General features: G+C 45.1%; 1 protein-coding gene across 1 annotated transcript in view; it reads left to right on the forward strand.

The window, feature by feature from the left end:
* Positions 1-18862, forward strand: part of LOC126548340 (RYamide receptor-like) — a 409825-nt gene that overhangs the window by 275982 nt on the left and 114981 nt on the right. The window lies entirely within an intron of this gene.

The following is an 18862-nucleotide window of genomic DNA, read 5'->3' on the forward strand; positions in this document are numbered from 1 at the left end:
CTTCCCTCGTTTTCAGAGTACCTACATAAATATTCAGGAGGGCTGCCGCGTGGTGTTTTTATTGAGCGCCGTAAGCGAAACCTATGGGGTGCGCGCAGCGTGATCCCTCATACTACGCAAGGCAGGCGTTTCCGACAGATGGCGACTCCGTAACTCCTCGCCCCCAATATGCTTACTCCTGTGCAGACGAGTCTCGCGATAGGGGTTGTGCGATCTGCTACGCGTCGCGTTACTACCACTTCTTATGTGCCGATGAGCGTATGAATAATTAGGATTTTTACACACACATGGTGGCAAATTTTTTTATGCGACTTATAATTTGGTTCTCAGGTGGGGGGGAGTATTTTTAAATATTTGCTTTCAAAAGTGTAAGGATCATTTAAGAGTATCGTCGTAAGGAACTGTACTATAATAATTTAAGGGTTTGATATCTCAGTGTATTTATGTGCTCTTAATGCGGGGAAAGTATTTTTTGCGATAGCAATTATATGGATACTCCAGGCGCATTTGCGGCGGCTGCGTATGGCGCGGCTCAGCTCTGCCGCGAAGGGCCTATTTTGAAAGCGACCTGCTGTGGAAACCGAGCCTAGGCGCACCGAGGGCTGATAGCGTCGTGTGCGCTGTGTTCTCGCCAGTTAGCTCGCGTTGAAGTAAGAGGTAGCGCAAAGGGCGATACACTCGCTGCTGCTGCCGCTCTTGCTCGCGTCAGCGTTTGAACTGCGAGTGTCCGGGGTCATCGAGTTAGATGTGTCCATCTTTACCTCCGCGTGCGTGACAGCATGCTTCGTAATTTAGTTAGTAAGCGAATTTTTACAACTTTATTGTGGCCAATGAAAGTGCTATTCTTACTTCGCATAGCTATCTAGAAATTGGCTATTGCCATCGATACTTCGCTTTTCGGGCTAAAGTGCGACGTTTTAATGTGGACTCCCATTTCAAGCGCCTTTCTGTGACCTTACTTCATCATTATTATTGTATGCCGACTTTAAATTTACGTGTAATAAATGCATTTATTTGTTATCATATGACACTATAATTCTATTTTCTTCCGCCCTATTTCTTGTCTGTTTTTTTTTTACGTTGCGTTAGTTTCAATGTTTCTAAGCGAAAAGGACCGGCCGGCTCTACTTAATTGCGGCAACATATTCTACAATTTATGTGCCAAAAGAATAGTTTCATCAAACGTATCATACTGCGCATAACATCTTCGAAAAGGGCATTCCACTATATGTAGTGCCGTTAATGAGAGGCTTCGGGAGTTATATTAAGTTATTAAGCACCTTTAAGTTTGTAATTTCATTTGCGGCGTGCGGGGGTTGTCGGTCTCGGCAATCTACCGGCTTCATCAGCTATACGTCAAACGTATGCATGATGACATGCAGGAGCAAAAGCATTTTCCCACGCGTGGACATGTCGAAAGAACTATTGCGCGCTCAGGCGACTTTAAGGCACCTTTTAGAGCCTAGGCAGTATATTGTATACGATAGCGAGTAGCTATCGTAAACACTTCGACAAGAATTTGGTTGGCGTTGGCGTGGGGAAATTTCCGCACTGACTTGCATTAGGGGACACTGTGTGTCCAATCGCAACGACCTCGAATGCGCACATTTAGCGGCCAAACTTGGTGCTCGAGCCCCTGATTACTCATAGTAATTACTCGCACAAGAATTTACTTTCGTGCTGCCCATGACGCGTCTCTTAGCGCTGCGCTATCGTGTCATTGTTATCTCTTGCATCAGCTTTACGGCGTTTCAGGCAGTGGAAACGACGACGACTGTGCTTACTCTCGAGGCTCCCATTCGACATCGCTAATGGAATCCCTTTCGGTACGGATGCGCCGCTGGTGTGCCGGCGGCTGCAACGAACGCAGCCGCGCTTCCCTTGGCCCGTTGAAGAGGCCTCGCTGGTCCATTGTCGCGTGTGCCGTTGGTGTGCCCTTGAAAGGAACAACAGATATTTCACGGCCCGCGCCTCGCTTTCGGGCAAAGAAGGCGGTAAGTAAATGTAGCGGCAAGTACGCGATAAGCCTATAGTACGAGGTGCATTTTCTCGCCTTGTTGACTGTGTCTGCGCCATGAGGAATGAGCTTTCCTTTCGAACGGCAATTTTTTTTTCGCAGCCGAAAAAAGAAACAAGACTGAAAGAGTAGCTGATCCGTTTAGCTAGACTGTCACGTGTGCCGCACGTTGATGCTAGGCATCAAATGAGTGTTGTCGAATTCAATCCGATCCTAATTAACTTCTCCTTGTAGGAGTAGTCGGGACACCATGCTCTGAATCACGTTTACGATCAAACCTCAATGAGAGCTACGTGCATTCGTCAAAAAAGGGGTTTCGCCATTATACTAGAAAGGCCGTATAGCTGGTATTCAAAACTAATTTTTTTAAAGTAAACTCCTTCCCATTGGCCGGTAGTCCCTCTTGTTTATCGCCTCGCCAGGCATCGTGATTTTTCGTTTTGGTCACAGTTGTCCAAGCGCTGCATATTGCATAGTTTGTACTTGTGTATTGTACGTTACATCTTTCTCTTGGTTGTGTTTGTGTGCAGGTTTATGATGCGTGCCAATTGATATTTTTGCTCTGCGTGTGTCCAGTGTATCATGCTAGGTACTCGGCCATGAAGACAAGAATATCTCAGCTGTTGTCATACGTTATGGGTGATATTTTACTTAATTACTGAACAATTCCTTGTCATGAAACGTGTAATGATGAAAGTGGACAGTTTTTTTACTATCCATTAATTAATCCATCGATTACTTAACTCGCATCTGCATGTTCTGAGGGAGCAACTCTGAATGCGGTCGCTTTTGCGCACACCGCATACTTTTTTCTTTAGTCCAAGGTCACAGCTAACGGCCACGGAATCAGAATAAGGAGACATAGTGCCATTCGACTGATTCATGCATTACGCAGGCCCCTGGGTTGGAGATGATGCAATGTGGCATGATTGCGTGGCATCATCACAATATTAACCCTATCTTCTTTGTCCCATTCTTTTTCCCGGACCTTCTATTTCTTTCATTCATGTGAAGTTTTTTACTCGCTTTCTTCTTACGCGCAAGTACGTCGACGTTATATTCTTTCTCGTCGAGCGTGGTTCACATGTCTTCGTCTTTATGCCGGCCATTAATGAATGGCCGGCAGTTTCGTTATGGTGGCCTCAGGTGGCGGCTCCAAGGACTTCGAGCCGCCACCTGAGGCCACCACAACGAAACTGCCGGCCATTCATTAATAAAGTTTCTTCTCTCTCTCTCTCTACTTTTTTTGACCGAGAGTCCAGGTGGGCACCATCCCGAATATAGCGCAGTCTATGTGGCAGTATGGTTAATTTTCTACAGTTGTGGTGCGATTAACGCGCGTACCGTTCATTTCACCTACCCTGTTATTAATGTTCGCTTCACGTCTTCTCGAGACCTACTTTTGGCACCTTTTGCGACTCGCTACGATGCTCTGTAGACGCGAAAGGACCGGTTTTCGATCAAGCTGCCAGAGAGACGCCCGTGTCCCACGTCCACCAAACCCATGTTAGGTCACCAAGGACCTCGTTTTCAAAAAATAGACAAATGTTCACATATAACCGTACAACGAGAGAGCAACGCGTTTCATGTCTCGTTAAGCATCGTTATGAATCGTTAAGCAAGGGGCTGCGCAATACAAACATGGACGAGAAGAGCACAACGATAAGCGCCCGTCCTCGTGCTCTTCTCATTCATATTTCTATTGCGCAGCATCTTGCTTAGCGATGTACGAATAACTCGCCCAACAAAACGCACTATTAGTCAAATGCATACACGTGCCAAACCAGCTTATTGCAACATTCATTTTCCCCCGATAGATTCAAGAATAAAACGCCCTGCGTGAAGGTAGTATCAGAAAGCCTGACGGCATCTACATTAATGCACGCACTAAAAAAACAGGGATTGCAAAAGAGGCTTGTCCCGGGAGGGATCTCTTACACTTACAATTATAGAAAGCTAGCGGAATGCTCCAATCCTTCCCTTTTATGATTGCGTACCCACCTGCGTGACTCGATCTCTTCCGTTATTCTCTTTTTCTGTTATTGCGGTATGATGCTTATCGATAAAACAATGGTAACGAAAACTGTATGCCCAAAGAAGTGCAGCACAAATCTAAATACATTTATGAATTTTATACCCATCTACATAGTGGCATATACCCAATCGCCAAATAAAAAAAATCAAATCAAGAATCCGAAGGAACTCGTTGAATATCATACGCTACCTCATTAAGAGGTATCTATTGCATGTAGGCACATTATTTGTGGTCTATATGTTGTAACGGTGTTTATTACTGTAATGCCACTACTCCGAGTCTTGCGCCTTCGTCTTCTTCACTTCTTGGGCCAAGCAAGCGGCAGAAGTGATGCTTGGGCTCTCCTCATCACTGCAATATATATATGTATATATATATATATATATATATATATATATATATATATATATATATATATATATATATATATATATATATATGTGTGTGTGTGTGTGTGTGTGTGTGTGTGTGTGTGTGTGTGTGTGTGTGTGTGCGTGTGTGTGTGTGTGATTACTAGAGTCCGGCGCCTTGAGGTTGTATCCCGGACATGTAGATTTTCTTAAAGTATTATTGATTGTTTAACATGCTTTGCTGTGACCTTTTATTTCCGTGTTCCCGTTACGCTTTGAATGATAATAATTCCAAATAGTTAGTTTTCTTTAGTGTTGGTTAAGGGGCATACATGCGATCCGCTGTCCATGGTGGCCGCTTTTCGATGGAGGTGAAATGCGAAAGCAACCATGTACTTAGATTTGGGCGCACGTTTATGAACCCCAAGTGGTCAAAATTAATACGGATTCCCCCACTACGGCGTGCCTCATAATCAGATAGTATTTCTGGCACGTGAAACCCCATAATGCTATGTGTAAGCGATCCGCAACACACTCATCACTGTTACTGGCATGTCGACACATTTACGGTGATATGCCGATTCATAGTGGTACAGCTCGCACGTGGTCGGGAGGTCCCCTATACCATGCGCGCAAATAAGGAACTCGCATTTCTGTTAGCTGCATTCTCTAATGAAGGCAGGACCTCGGGCGGAAGGTCGAAAAAATGACATGTGTTTGTTCCGTGCCTCCTATGATCGAAGCATTGCATTACCTATATATATATATATATATATATATATATATATATATAAAGTGCGACAGAATTTTTTAACGGGTCAAACATATTAGAAGACACGAGAAATACAACTTCGCGGTTGTCTTAGGTTTATTTGCCCAACAGTTTCGATCAGTTGGCAAGCACTCGGTCTGCGGTGCAACTGTTGGGCGAATAAACCTAATATGAAGATAACAGCGAAGTTTTGCGTCTCATCTTCATATATATATATATATATATATATATATATATATATATATATATATATATATATATATATATATATATATATATATATATATATATATATATATATATATATATATATATATATATATATATATATATGTGTATATATTTGTCAGCGAAATACCCCGCCGACCCAGCAGCTGCCACGCCATGCTTCTAGGGATTAGGCACAGAAAGTTTCGCTTCGGCCACCTCTTTCAAGGACGCAAGAATGAGGTAGCGGGACGATATTAGGAAATTTGCAACGCGTGACAGTGTTCATTGGAGATCGCTTAAAGAGGCCACCACTAAGCAGAGGAGATGAATACGATTATCATTATGAAGATCACAGTGAGAACGTTTGCAGATATGGGAATTATGCAAACAGGTGTACGATATGTGTATGAAAGCAGTTTATTTTATTTACCGTTTATTGACGTTTAAGTTATAGTTACTTCTGAGCGCAAAGAAACAGAGTAAGTGTTTTACAAGTTTGCAGTACGAATACATCCCACACAGGAAAGAAGCAATGGCTCCCCTCCTACCCTCCCCCGCCCTAAACGCACAAACAGATACACCTCGCCGTGTTTGTTCTAGTGAACAATTGCTTCCTGCACAGTATACACACTTGTGACAAAACAACTGTAGTCGTCTCGCATAGCATGCAAGGCGTAAGCATATGAATCTGCCTGGTAGCCATTCATGTAAGAGCGCGGGCAGCTATTCCGGGTAAATAATTTATGCTCTCTCTCTCTTCAGAGGCACGCATTCTCAGCGGCCGCTTTGCAAGATCTCTACCAGCATTGTACCCTGAGAGCGGGTGCTTGTTACCGCCTTGCAGCACAGAATGTCCCGGGAGATCAAAACGTTGCACGTCCCTCACTAACAACGTACCCGAGTGTTGCTACGCGCTGCCGTTCAAGATTTCGCTATTCATAATGATGTTTAATACTACACGAACTATATTGACGCTGTGCTGAGATGTTGCATTCTTTCTCATAAAAGCTCTTTCTCACATGAAGGCGTCCTGACTAAAAGCCTTTATGTGTCTAAAGTGAATCGTTTGGTACAAGGCTGTTGTGTGATGCATATTGAGTAGCATTTTTTTTTCCCTGTATTAGTATGTGAGAAGATGCTGTTGCCTCTTAGGGGCGAGTGATAAGAAGAAAAGGAGACATCACATTGTTTGTCTTTTTATCAATAGGCAGCAGCAGTGTATACTACACTGATGCTAGTACTGTTGTCATGACGTATACACAATATTTACTGCTTTGTTCCGTTCACGATTTTTGCCATGCAATTATTCACGTAATGATTTTCTGTGTAGTAAGTGTAAGTTACGCTAGTCGAATTTTGTTGGTAATTGGAAAGATAGGTACAGAAGTCAATGATTTCTTGAAGTAATGAAAAAGTAGGCCACGTATGAAGCTGTAGGCTTATTTCACAGCTTGAAAGAAGCATTTCGCGAGCCATGCAAGTGTTAGTATTATACGTCGTTGTCTTAACAGCACAAAGAATATTTCCAGTTGCGTTCCCTTCACCTGGAGAAACTACGTGCGCTGCCGCAGCGAAAATGCGAGCTTGAAATCTAACGGGTTTTTGAGGGAAACGTGCCATTTTTCTACCTTAATCAGCAACTACATGATGCGAAAGTGTGAAATTATTCCACATGCGCTTCGGTGACAGAGCCACATAGCTCACTGGGGCTGTAAGTACTACACGCCTCTGCAAGGCAGGATCATTTTCAGATGAATAAATGACGATAGGGATGCAGCTCTTGCTCAGCACTTCTTTTTTTTCTTTCTGCTTTTCTCTTGCTTGCTTCGTGACGGAGCTCGGTGCTCAAATCTTTCACGTCTCGGACTGTTGACAGCGCTGCCGCAACACAATTTGAATCGGCGTGAAATATCTTACCGCCTCGAGACGACACCGGCTCAATGCAAACGCCGCAACAGTGCCTAGCATCGCGAGTGCTCGTGTCAGCGTGAGACCGTTCCATCTCCTACTCACCCCCCGCTCTTTCCTCCCTTTCTTCCCTCAACTTCTCTTTCCCGAACTTGCACAAGCTGGTCCCCTTAGTTACAACTTTGCCGTGCATGTATTGGTTACGCAAGCGGACGTCGTCTGTATATCGTCGGCGGTCGCCGGGGGAGCGCTCTTCGTCGGGCAGAGTGAGACACGCGGTAAGACAAAGCAGACGCCGAGCACGGCAGCGTTTACGTGCAAAAAGAACAAAAGGACGAGTCTCCCCGACCGTCATTTATCAACGCCGCAGTGCAATGCGGCGGGTGGGAGGTTCGCGACGCGAGACGAAGGGGGGGGGGGGTTGATATTCTAGAGAGCGCCTTGTCGGGGCCCTTATTCTTTATCGCGGTATGGAGTCCCGGCTTTCCAGTCAGTTGAGCGATCTGCTTGCCCCCTCGTCTTCGCGGGCCTGTGCCGACAATGCAAGCAAACAAGCGACCGCTGCGAGTGATATAAAAAAAAAAGAAAAACAAAGAAACGGAAGGCAACTCAAGAAAGGCCAGAGTGAGTGCCCCAGCTATGCTTTGCTTCCACGGCGGCACCAGCTCCGCTAAACGGCGTTAATTAGGAGAACACACGGCGACCTGGCTGCCGGCAAACAAAGGAGTTTCCTACGGAGGCAGCGAACAAAAGGAGCGGCGCCGCCTAAAAGCTGCTCAGGCAAAGAAAACACTGACGTAAAGCAGGCAGCAGCCAACGTAAACGATTGCAGAAGGGGAGAGAAAACGAGACGTCACTCTCTCCCGCCCACTTTCCTGATTCCCCAGGCAGCGACGTAAAGAAAAAGGGGGCCATTGCACGTCATGCGCTCAAGACACCCGTGGTGTCGCTAATGAATTGAACCGCGTACTTTGTTCGTGCATAACGGGGGCAGCAGACACACGAGCGTTGCAAGATGAATACTTCCGATTGCAATTCAGAAGTAGCCTCGGCCAAATTACGAGTGAGTCTGCGCGCTTGACAACACCCGTGCTGTATCACAGGCGCCGCATCCCTAACCGTGTGCTTTTACGCATGAAATGCTTTTAGCATTTCATGCCTTCATACTTTTAGCATTTCATGCTTTCAAGCATTTCATGCTTTCGTGCGTTCATGCATTTTAGCATTGTCAGCGACGTTCAAGGAACCTTAAGCCAAAGGGCATAGCCGTTATCCGGGCTCTTAAACGATAACATCCGGAAAGCTGCAAGAACAAAACGAACTCATCCGGGCAACCAATCGAAACTTGTGAAAATGCGGTCTCTGACCCCCAGCCTTTTGTACAGGACAGCATTTTATGCGCTAGTCACTGGCCAAACAATTTACAAGAGTGAGTGAGTAAAGACCTCATTTCAAAACATAAATTGTGGACGCGTGGCTGCCTAACAACAGGGTCACCCGTCAACAATTTACAAAAAAAAAATATTGCTTCCGAGTTCTTACTAATGTTTGTTCACAATATCACTCGAGCTGTAACTTCTAATACGCTCAAGTTTTATTTGTCATTTCCACTAGCGACGTTCAAAAGGCCGATACAGGGCACCATATACTTCATTGTTATCTTTTGACGCTGAAACAGGCTTGCCTGTGCTTTTTCAACGCCAGCGGTTCGTGAGATCCGCGGCGCAGGTTCAGCGTCGCCTCGACAAATGACGCCGCTGTGCGTGGCCACCTTCTTCAGACAATTTTCTTCTAGCTGGACAGTGGGCTCTGTCTCCCTGGCGGCCTGTCGCTTTCGCTGCCTGTCGGGCCACCTTCAGCCAGTTTTCGTCTCCTAGCTGGGTGGCGTCTATATGGACCAGTGCACAGTATGACGTGGTGTGGTGTGGTGGGGTGTGCCGTTGCGAACATGCACTACACCCATTTTAAGCTTGTCGCTAGTATAATCACTAACCAATCTGCTTTGCCGGTTACCATTTCATGCTTACATATGCTCTCGCTTACGGGAGAGCCAGGACTTTTTTCCTCTATTTTTGTCGTATTGTTTTGGCTGCGCCTCTGCAAATATTCGAAAAGTTGTGCATGGCGAATACAAACGGCGACTTTATTTGTTGTATTCACGTGTTTCTGATCACTCGTACCTCTGGACTTTGGAACAAAAGAAATATCGCAATTGTACTTGTAACACTATTTGAATGTTTTCAGTCATTGTCTTTAAAAAGATAAAAGGTGAAAGGTTCGATAACGTTGCCGTAATGCACAATAGGCGCAACGGAACAAACTTCAAGGAGACTCGGCTCAATAATTATATTTTGCTGCTGCCCCGCAATATGAGCAGTGAAACCTGTGTTCGTAGTCAAAAAATGAAGAACGCCGTGGTTAGAGTACGATTGAAGCTGCGCCTAATCGCACAACTTTAACGATGTTGCATGCTTGTTGAAGGCGGAGTGTTGTTACGTGACACATCGGTTTCGAAATCCGCGTGCAGCGTACGGTCCGGGGATAAGCCGTTCTTGCAGTGGCGACTAGTTCTGCCAACTTGGTAACAAGAACTAAAGCGGCAACGGCCGGGTGCAATTTGTAGTCTACGCGCAACGATGCATTCTAAAGCTACGCGACCAGTGCCTATATACTTGAAATTTAAACGCGATATCTAGCTGACCACGACGTGCTGTGGAATTAAAGAAACGGGAACGGTCGTTTTCCGGTGATCATTAGCAACTCTTTCTTCTTGGCATCCATTTGTCATTCGCTTGAAAGAGCACACCGAGAGATGCTGCGCACTGTCCTGTTTCACGCTTGGGCAGACAAGTGTCGGGCCGCAATCGCACTCCATTTAATTTTACAAAAGGCACGATTACGTTGGGCCAAACAGAAAGGAATCATAATGATCAGACTATTTCAGAGAGTCTGTTTTGGGCCTGAGCCATGCTTATTCGCATCACCATTTTTGTGGAACATACTAGAATGATTCTCTTTTCTTTCTGTTATAACGGTAAAATATTACCCCCCTGGGTCTCCTTATTCCATGTGCCTTGACAAAGCGCTTCAGTCGCGCGCACGGCTTAATTGGAAGCTGGCCTCAGCGTGGTATTTCAGTACGTAATACGAGTACATGCTCCGCCGCATATATCAGGTGGTATAACACAAAGTACCGCATGTCACATGGGATGCTACGCGCAAGCTGTAGCAGAGGTCAAAGAGGGCAGCCGCAAAGGTAGAGAAATATCGCTGCGCTAAAAACTATTTATTTTGCAGGAAAATAAACATAATGAGCTGTACCTTCAGATAATATCTGTGCGTTGGCAGTATTTTTTTTCCCCTTCTGTGAGCGTCCAGAAGTGAAATGACTTTGGCGCGAAGCGGACTTCTTTAGCTCCGAGGGACTCGGAGTATGGAGAATATTTCACTTTGAAGGACAGACAGTATTTGAGAAAAAGATGGGACGTAATAATATAAAACAATGTATTGTGTCATCATGTGGTAATTACACAGAATCTGAAGTAAAGTTGGCTTGTTGGCGTGTGATCACTTCCATGGTTGTCGACATGTTCTAACTAGGGTCTGGCATAAGGTAACCATTCTTTAGCTGAAGATAAAAGGCGCGAAGATCTCATGGTTACATCGGCAGCACTACAAAGGCCAAGTCCATTTCAGTTGCTGTTTATTTCAGTTTCACCTTCTCTTTTCTTTACGAATATTCGTTTTATATTGATTTGGAAGACAGACAAATCTGCGACAAAGGAAAAAGAAACCAAGGAAAACCAGGGACTACACGAGCTTGTGGGCGCCAGACTGGGTCGTCAATATTTTGTACACTCGAGCAGCAACAGTAACATAATACCATCGCGTCAGAAAATTAAAAAAAATCAGTGGAATATAAATTTTGATGCACTCTAGCGAAATCAACTTAAATATCTCGATAATAAATACAAGAACAACAAACAGAAAATGCATTTACCAAGAGGTAAATGGAGTTCTTGAGGACATCGCATAACGTAACAACATTCTAAAAGCAATTATGAAAAAAAAAACACTAATCGTTTGTTGCGTAAACATAAATGAACAGGAAAAATAGAACCTGGCATCAAAAAGAAGTAAGAAAAAAAGGTACCAAATTTGGTATTATCAAAGCCATGGGAAAAATTCACAAGAGCAGAATCAGTCCATTAACTGATGTCCATAAAGTAGATCTATATGAAATGTCTCGGAGAATTTGCTTGCGGAATTACGGTTTGAATGTTGCTGTTATCATTAAAGACAGCGAGCATCAAGAAGTTAAGGCTCTGTGTGCCATAATTTGTTCTTTGTTTTGACAATCAATAACACACATTTCTAAGCTGAAAATTTAGCATGTCGGGAAGTTTTTTTTTTCAAATTCTTGTGGATCTCTTTTAAGCTCAGTAAAATACATGTCGCGAGCCTGTGCGTGTGTAGTTTGCTTACTAATAGCAATTTGTAACAGTCACGGAAATCCCAAGTAGATTCCGTGCGTCAAACTTTGAAGCGCGCGAATATACCTTTTTGCAATGTCTGTAGCATTTAGATGTCCAAATGAAAACGGGCGTCGCCCGCACAATAACGGCCTCACACCAACCCAGGTGGAGCGATGGGCGCGAGAGAACCATCAGTGTTAAATGCGCTCCGGGAGGCCCTTTGTTAAATCCTGTAGACGATCCATATCAAGGGTTGGCGGAGGTGGTGCGTATGCATCAATTTCAGTAAATACCAAGTCGTTCCAGGTGACTGCGAACGCAGCGTACTCAGTGGATGCATCATCCGGAAATTTCCTTGCATGATATTTTACAAGCGAAGCTGTATATGGCTAGGGTTCCATGCATTTTCGTTCTTCGTGAACAAAAAAACTATTATCATCAAAGGCTCATACCCCCGTAAGCATTCATTCTCCCGTAAGCAAGCAAAAAAATGCAGTGGCACATAACCCCGTAAGGGAGAGGCTACGAGCACTCAGCAAAGTGAAGCGAGCAGTACTTAAATTATTTCTAATAACGCATATAACACACAGAACAGCATGTCGAAAACTGTGGTCATCAATGGCTCATGCCCCGGTGAGCAATCGCCCGTACCCTCGTGAGCAATGGCTCATACCCCCGTAAGCAAGCGAAAAATGCAATGACTCATAGCCCCTCAGAAGCTCACTACTCGCCAACCATCAATGGGCCGTCTAGCAGCCAAATACTCCCTGTCGGTCCCTACTTGGAAGACGCCGGCTACGCGCTAAGCGCGTCCTGCAGGTCCATAATGAAGTTTTCCAGTCCAGCCATAATCCAGTAAGGTTCGTGGCTACTCACTTTGCGTGAATTAGCTGCGATGACAGTACCCCTGTTATCGTTGTTGGTGATTTTATTGTGGATGTGTCCGTACCGAAAAAAGGACCGGTTTACGTGTTCCATGTTGCAGACATATCCCTTGCAGTGCCACATCGATCCGGCCAAACCGACCACACAGCGGCATACGTGCATCGATGTGACATTATCAAAGAATGTGACTACAGTTGCGATTGAAATAATGACCACCCATCAAAACAATAAATGAGTTCTTACCTTTGTTCAAAACTATGTTTCACCTCCGTGTCGGGTGCTAAACAGCTTCTGGTCAACCACCTTCACAGAGTGGAATGGCTCACGACTTTTTTACAGCTGGCAATGTGCTCGGGCAGATAATTGGCGAGCGGAGTCACTGTTACTCAAGTGGATCTTTGTTTCCCGTACCTGCGGCCTCTTGATTTCGGCCCAGGTGTGCTGTAAATCAATAAGGAGCTTATACGCTATATTTGCCTGTCTGATTGATGTTGCTACTAATGCCGTCCATGCGTAATAAAAACATGGGAAATGCGACAAGCCTTTGGCTTCGGAAACAAAGCGCCGAATTCACAAAACTTGTCGTTTGTAAGTACTCCTCGGGATTCGTCAGCCGTCTTTGCTAATAAGATGACCGCCTTGAAGATTGGCATGTATTTTCTTTTAAGAACAATTATAGCATAGAGAGAGAAGGAGAAACGGAGAGGGAAACGTAGGAATGTTAACTAAGGACATGCTCGGTTGCCCACCTTACACTTGGGAATGGGGAAAGAAGTAGAATAGATGAAAAGGGGAGGGAAGAAAAATAATAAAGGGTCAGTAATTCACAAAGTCAGTCACAGAGGAACGTCCACTGTCACAAGTGCCCGTACAATCCAGTAGCCTTGAAGTAGTGCAGAAAGGTTTTTGTGGCCTTTCGCATGCAAAAATGCATAGGCTTGGTCCCAGGTTCTTTTCCTCCGGGAGCATTCTGTTATCTAATAGGCTGAATTTAGTTTCTAGATTACCTCGTTGAGCGTCAAGGGATGGACAATGACAAAAAAAGTGCTCTAGAGTCTCATCACACCCGAAGAAATTGCATGCCGCACTGTTGTTCATTCCTATAGGAAAGAATATGAATTTTTAACTGCGACACCCAACCACACGCGACACAGACAAGTTGTTTCGTGGCGGGAGAGCATAAATGTTTTATGTAAATACGGGCACAGATTCACTGCGCTACAGGTTTTATTTCACGATGGTGGTGAGGACCTTAAATTTAGGGCCAGGTACTGCCTTGGAGGATGAAGAATGTGTCCAGGCGAGAGGAGAGAATTGTCTGCATTTATGTAGCAGATGTGAGCGGTGCACCTAATTTGCATGTACAGATTATGCCATGCATGCAACCAGTGTGGCTTAAATTAGGCAATGTGAATAAGCCAACGTTTAAAATAAGCATCCAATCGCAAAACTTCAAAGTAAGCTTCGGCACTAGACGGAATTTTGACATCGAAAAACTGAGTAATCTGGTGCCCGACAGCCTATTACGAGAACGAAAGACAGCGGCGCATGCAAACTTGTTGCCTTAATTCACTTGACCCAGATTGAACGCAATATTCTGCATTGCGGATGCGACGTTCCAGTGGTGTGGGGAAGACCGATTTCGGATTTGAGCATATCCTCGATTCGGCGTCGTCTCAGCTACTTGTATCAAAGTCGTGTCCACCCCATGGTCACAAACTACAGATATCATTGCACGTACAAGTAGGTCCCTTGTTAACACGGGCACACATTAGCAGAACATAATCGGATTTCCCTCTGTGACAAGTTTAGAAATGTCCAGCATTGTGGCAGATAACATATGCACTAGATGGCGCTGGCTCTTCCCTATCTACCTGCATATTGCCTCGACAGCACTTCCGCAGGCACCAAAAACTGCAGTGTCCGCAAGATTTGAGCTAGCTGCCCGCATGTTCCCTCAACACTGGGCCTTCCTGTGGATGCTGGGAGCCAGCTGTTGGAATATGCGGTGTACGCTGGCTGCATAAATTCGGTAGCAGGTGGCAAAGTATCCTCCACACTAGATACCGTCGAAATGAGCCATTTTATGAGGGGTAGCGCCTTTGTTGATACAGTGGGAATCAACAGCGGGTCCATTTGTCCTAACGGTATACTACGTAAGCAGACAGCGTCTTCAATTTGAGCTTAGGGCGTGGAGGGGGATGTCGTCGTCCTCGGAAGGTGACAACAATGAACGTCGATAAAGCTACAGAAAATTAACAGGGAACGGTCACCATGCCATCTCAAGCAGGTGCGCTTCTTTTTATGACCAGTTCGAGCGCATTCGTTGTCGTTCGACGGGCTTGCTCACGCAAGCTGAAGCGCCGTCGCCAGGAACAAAAGAATTTTACCAAGCGCTCTTGGCACCTAAGAGCCAGTGCGTTGTCATTTCGAACAAGTCCGTGAAGAAAAGTGTAGCTTCAGCTTAAAATTTTTCTTGACCAACGCAGTAAAGGTGTATTTCAATCGAAGTGCATTAATTTCAATCTCTTATGTGGGTGAAGATACTTAGAACGTGCGTGAGTGAGTGAGAGAAATCGAGCTAAAGAGACAGAGATGTTTCTTAAAGTCATCCTTGATTCAATGTGATATACAACGCGGATTTCTTTCAGTTTTCCACTACCTGAAGTACATTACCGTGAAACAAGCAATCAAGAGATATCAATCCACGCTACAATTAGTTCGCCTTGTCCAGGTGCCAATTTCGCTAGCCTCTTGTTCTTGGGGTTTTCTATTCTTGGGCTTCTACAAATGACTAAAATGACAGTGGTATTTCTTTCATTGCTTCTAAATATTGGCACCGACCTTGGCCGCATTTATCGCTAGCGCAAGAAGCTCTTCGCGCACTGAAGCAGTTCTTGAAGTGCGCCGGCCTGAGTGACAGTTTGTAGTCCTCAAATGCATCTGCTGTTATGCGCGCAGTGCTCATTGTTGCCATTAGAGCGCAGCTCTTAGACGCGCGTTCCTGGATTGCGCGTCCGCGTCCGTCGGCGTAACCGCACGAACGAGCTCGTGTCACTGCTCGCGCATTCATCGTCGTCTTCTTCAATAGCTGGCTTCGATGGCACTTCATCAGCATGCCAGCGTTCCCATATGTTCCCTCCCTCGGCCAAAACGCTGACGGCGCTGGCTCACTGCCAGTCGGTGCGGCAATTTTGGCGTCGAATTCTTTGCTTCAGTACATCGCGGAATGAAAACACGCAAAGCGTTGCGCTCAGATTTCGCATTAGGGAGTATTGTAATTGTCGGACTTATACTTTTCTTTTTTCTATTCCCACCTAGTTTACGGTAGTAAAACCAGCCGTTCGTCTGGTTGGCCTTTTAGCCTTTCCTTTCTTCGCTTTCTCTCTCTCTTTGCAATGCTCCTGTCCCTTGAAAAACAAAACCAAGAACAAGAAGGATATAGTCGGTTAGCCCGTGAGAGCTTACAGAATGTAATCCTGTTTTCCTGCCGTTTGTGAACGCTCCTACCTTCTGTTCGTCGCTGGGCTAGAAGTGCTTTATCTCGGAACAGCACTCGTCGAATCGACCCGCGCTGTGTGTGCACCCACGTGCCTATGTCCCCACCTTCGTTTTCACCCCTGGGCGTCTCGTCGCATGACACTAAGTGCCTGTCAGCCGCCGGGATTGGCACAGCCGTCTCGTGATGTCCTCTCAGCCCGCGTAGCCTTGGCGTGCATTCGCTGCATTATTAAAGGTTTGGCTGCAGTGTGTGCGCTAAAGAGGAAGCGCGCGAAGTTTTAGAGAAGCAGAAGCAGAACAAGAAACTTTCATGGGAGTAGTACACGTGTTTTAAACTTGAGTGACGTCGCTCTCTGACATGAGGCACAGGTCCTCCTTATCTTGTTGCAGCACCTATTGAAAGTAAAGTTTCATTGGAGGCACGGAAAAAACTGGAGTAAGCAAACAGTGGCGTGTTTTAGGCGCCGTTCACAGGTGTAGCTTGCGGAAGCTGCCTAACTATAGGGAGTTTCCGAAATAGCGCACGTAAGCGTATTTGCATACCCAAAACTCCGCGGCCCGGAGTGCGTTCTTTCGTACCCGTTTTTGCGTTTATTTGTAAACCCTGCGGCTTGCGTCTGCGTTGTTTTGGAGACCAAAATATAAAGTTCGCTCTGATATGCAGCAGACAAAGGTTCATTCACGGCATTAACAAGCCGTAACTCTATGAACGTCGACACCGATAGAGGCTGGGGAAGGAAAATCTGATGATTGTAAGAAAGCCAACCCGCTGTTCCCTCGCACTCTCTCCCGCACCTGGCCCTGTGAAACAAAGACAATAATTTGACGTAGTTTACCGAGAGAAATTGCCCAATTTGTATTTTAAAGGCTTTGCATTTCTATGAATCAACATAACGTAGAAAACTTTGCATCTAAAAAAATTGCAGGATGCTTAGGCTTCGCCTTTCAGAGTGGAAGGCGATATCATTCAAAGATCGCTGACTGCTTCGCATGCTTACCGGTCACTGGAGCGTATGTAACCGTAATTTTTACCGGGAAACCCTGGCCGCGAACGCTGTACAAGAAGGCCGGCTTTCTGGTAGAAACGCGGTCTCTTGCGTGGGCCGTGATGCAGCGGCGGCGAGCACCAGCAGGAGGTATTGCAAGGAACCGGGCGCGCCGCACAGTGGTCCCCGAGACAACCACGTGGCAGCGTGCGCAAATGGTGGACGCCGCGGCCGGTCTGTGAATGGTAGAAACGCTGGAAAATAGGCTTCTTTGAGTTTTCGCGTAACAGAATTATGTTTTGTCGCATAGTCGAACTACAATTAGACGCTATCATGTCTGCAGGTTGTGTTTAAGAGGAAGCTTTAGCTCGGGTGCTCCTATCTAAATACATGTAAAAGGAGAATTCGTTTTTCTCGGCAACCACTGCACCAAATTTGACGGAGTTTGCTGCATTTAAAAGAAAAGCTTAAAATCTAGTGACTGTTGGTTTCGAATTTTCGATTTAGGTCGTCAAATTTTTATAAAAATTTGGCAAAAATCGCAAATTCTCAGAAAACGAAACTATCAAGTTTACAACTCCGTAACTCAGCAAGAAAAAATGATATCGCAATTCTGTGAATTGTACCTGATAGCACATCTAAAGCGGACAAAATTGATATGTTACACATGAACCTCAAAAAATAGAGTAATGTGTAATTACAACTTTTGCAGAACCTTTGTAAACAACGTAACAAATTCACGTAAGATGTAAACTGACATATCAAATTTGTCCGCTTTGAATGGTCTAATGGATGCCGTTTACAGAATCGCGATATCTGTTTTCGATGCAGAGTTATGAATTTGTAAACTTCATTCTTCTATTTTTTTCAAACGTCTGAATTTTTGAAAATCCTTTTAACAAAATTCAAGCCCTAAATCAAAATTCCGCTTCCAACAGTCACTAGAATTCAACTTTCTCTCTCAAATGCAACAAGTTTCATTAAAATCGGTCCAGGGGTTATCTCAGAAAAACGTTTTTGCGTTTTTACATGTATTTGAATAGGCCGCGTCGGAGTTGGGCCCGAGCTAAAGCTTCCTCTTAAGTCGTAGTTTACGAATTTCCACATAGTTTAGCTCGCGAAATTCAATTAGTTGGGGGAATTTCTTGCGTCGAATGGAGGGCCTGGGTATGCGTTGTTAGAAAATCTTTTTGGGGAAGCAATGTCCGAAGTCGGACGCCGACGCCGGATTTTCTGCGACACGGGGCCCTTAAAGCTATATATGGCAACAACCCTGCTTGTTACTCGTCTCCTGAAAGCGCACTGAATGGTTAAGTCATGCGGCTTCATGCTACCGCTGCTAACCTGGTTGTCCTCCCGGCGAATCGGGCCGCGTATTGGCATTTTACCCCTTCGGATGGAATATTAGGAATGAGAAAAGTAGGGTGAGCAACTGAGAAAAACGTCAGGTGGAATACACTACATAAATGGAGAGGAATAAGGATATAGAGAGACGATAAAAAGTAAACGTTCAATGAATAAATGCACAAGGAAACAAAAACAAAAAGATAAAGAGAGCGAGGAAAATATGGGGCAACCTTGACCGCTTTCAGTAGTATCAATAATTTTGTTCTGAAATTTGCATCCCAGACACACGCAAGGAAGAGCTCAGCTTACACATTGCGACTTGTCGAATTCCATTGTGAGACTAAGCAAGCGGTCATCCTAACATCCATCTTCTGTC

The sequence above is a fragment of the Dermacentor andersoni genome, chromosome 1 (assembly GCF_023375885.2).
Source record: "Dermacentor andersoni chromosome 1, qqDerAnde1_hic_scaffold, whole genome shotgun sequence".
In the NCBI taxonomy this organism is placed as follows: Eukaryota; Metazoa; Arthropoda; class Arachnida; order Ixodida; family Ixodidae; genus Dermacentor; species Dermacentor andersoni.